The 2,943-nt window shown below is 31.2% G+C and overlaps 1 non-coding gene across 1 annotated transcript; it reads left to right on the forward strand.

Moving 5' to 3' along the window:
* Positions 1–247: 247 nt before the first annotated feature.
* TRNAV-UAC (transfer RNA valine (anticodon UAC)) lies at positions 248–320 on the forward strand. Its single transcript has one exon. It is a non-coding gene; the product is annotated as a tRNA-Val (tRNA).
* The last annotated feature ends 2,623 nt before the right edge of the window (positions 321–2,943 follow it).

Consider the following 2,943-nt stretch of genomic DNA (forward strand, 5'->3'; position numbering starts at 1 on the left):
TTTTTTATTTACTCCATCGAGTATATAGAGCATTACTACTTACAGAGTCGGATTCAATCTTGCGTACGATGTTCAATTTCTTGGCTAGTTGTAATCCATGTAATAACGCAAACAATTCCACCTGAATAATAGAAATAGAAGATATTTAGGAAAACCAAGTACCAGCTACCTGTATGATTTTAAATCGTCAAACTGTGAGGTTAAAGTAAAGAATTGCATATTTTCACCTTTTTATTGAGTGCACAGAGTTGCTGTGGTGTAGTGGTTATCACGTTAGTCTTACACACTAAAGGTCCCCAGTTCGATCCTGGGCAGCAACAATTAGTCTCCATTTTATTTATTTATTTATCATTTGATCAAATGATTAGTCTCCATTTTATTTATTTATTTATCATTTGATCAAATGATTAGGAAAAAAGACATGTAGGATAGGGTGTGCTATCTGCAAACAATATCTCCAAAAGAGTTGGTACGTTGATTGGCATATTATGCTGATTGGCAATTGAAAGGACAACCACGCTTCAAATTAAGGCCCGTTGAAGCTTCTTTAATTTGGTCTCTTAATCTATGGGACGTTCAAATAGATAATAAATGAGTTTTCATTAATCAAATGATTAGGAAAAAAACATGTAGGATGGGGTGTGCTATCTGCAAACAATATCTCCAAAAGAATTGTTATGTTCATTGGCATGTTATGCTAATTGGCAATTGAAAGGACAACCACGCTTCAAATTAAGGCACCTAATTACATTTAGGAGCTGGATTAGTTGAAGCGTCTTTAATTTGGTCTCTTAATCTATGGGATGTTCAAACAGATAATAAATGAGTTATTCATTAATCAAATTATTAGGAAAAAGACATATAGGATGGCGTGTGCTGTCTGCAAACAATATCTCCAAAAGAGTTGTTATGTTGATTGGTGTTGAAAGGATAGTGCCATCATTAGCACCTTGTTTGATTTGTTGTTACCCATTGTATCGTATCGTATTGTTAAATCCGTTGTTATGTCACAACGAAAAGCCCCATTTTATGTAACAACCGATTTGGTGTTATCCCATCGTTATCTAATTTTCCATTCCAATTATGTCCTTACTTAATATTTAATAATTCTATTTTATCTTTTACCCTATATTATTTAACTCCACCCAAATATCCTACCCTACGTCTTCCTTCTCCTGCCTCGTCAACTTCTTGTACATCTGGTCTCTTTTTCATTCTCCATTTTTGTCTCCTTTTTGGTGAAAAAACTTTGCTGATCTTTGTCTCCTTCAACAGTAAGGAACTGAGTTAATTACCTGATCGTATGACATAAAATGGATATGCATGGTCAGTGACCATTGGTCACACACATTTGCTTCCACATTGAATTTTAGTAGGGCATTTTAGTAAACTTATCTGTTACGATACAAAGACTATATGGTCAAACCAAACAAAAAAATGTTGTTAAACAAACAGTAAAAACGATACAGTCTATCCAAACATTGTATCTACAAAACAATACAATACGATACAATACAATAAAGCACAGTACAGTACATTATGAAACGATGAGTAATTAAATGATGATCCAAACAGAGTGTAAAATTTAGACTAGTTTTCATAGATTTAATGGACATCTCTATAAATAGAGATTAACTCTTTCAATAGTTATGTATATGCTAAATAAATATCTAGTCCTCACCATGACTTACCAATGTTAGATATTAAATATAATAAGTCTTTATATAAATCGATCAATGATAACATGGTACTGCATTAATAAATTGCTTTTGGCCAAGTTCTATTTTTTCCTAAAAGTTTATTTTTTCAATAAGTGCTTATTTTAAAAAAAAAGATGTTTGGCCAAGTTTTTTAAGAGAAAATAAGTTTTTTGAAAGTTATAAATAGCTTTTCGTAAGCCTAAAAAAAATAGTTTTTGCCCAAAAGACTTTTTTTTGAAAAGTACTTTTGAGAAAAATACACATAGAAGCATTATTTAAAAGCTTGGTCAAACACTAATTGTCGCTTAAAAGTACTTTTTTAAATTAATTGGCCAAACACAAACTCGCTTTTAACCAAAAGATTTTTTAAAATAAAACCTATTTTTAGTTTCACAAAAGCTATAAGATAAACAAAGTCGAATAGCGTACTTGTTTGAGCTTGTCGAATTATAGACCGATTACGTTTTTTCCTTTATTATCCTATCTCATTATGGTGATGTCAATGAAAATAATAACCTCACACCTTTTGATATATCTCATGTGTTTCATATAATGGTTAAAAATAAAAAAGAGATCTAGCTACAAATATTGAAACTCTAATTGGCCCCTTCAATTACAAGTCCCATTCGTAACTCTAATTGGCCCCTTCAATTACAAGTCTCATTTGGATTAAGCTTACACTCACCGCGACTCACTAAACCCAACACATCAAGTGTGCAACCTAATATTCAAATTATTGCAGTTATAATTGGGGTCATATTTATGGAGTACTCCCTTCGTTCACTTTTACTTGTCCACTTTTGACTTTACACGCTCCTTAAGAATTAATAAATGAAGTATGTATTTTACTATAATACTCATATTAATTGGTGTATAATCTCATTGGACTTGTGGAATGATTTGGAAATGAGTAATTAATGTTAAGGGTAAAATAAAGATTTTTTTTTTTTTGTCTTTCCTTGATATGCTAAAGTGGACAAGTAAAAGTGAAATTTATCACAAGATAAATGACAAGAAAAGTAATCTTAATAGTTACTATACAAAGACAACTCACATTATAAACAATTAAAATATTTAAGATAATGTAAGCCCTTTTTTCCAACAACCATATCAAACATCAAAGTGGATATTTCATGTCTTACCATTTGCTACTATTTTCATCAATTTTCATTTCTAGACATTGCAGCTTCATATATGGTATAGTAAGCAGTCATAGGGATTTGATAGTAACAGCATAAACGAC

This window comes from Lycium ferocissimum, chromosome 4 (genome assembly GCF_029784015.1).
Source record: "Lycium ferocissimum isolate CSIRO_LF1 chromosome 4, AGI_CSIRO_Lferr_CH_V1, whole genome shotgun sequence".
Lineage (NCBI taxonomy): Eukaryota > Viridiplantae > Streptophyta > Magnoliopsida > Solanales > Solanaceae > Lycium > Lycium ferocissimum.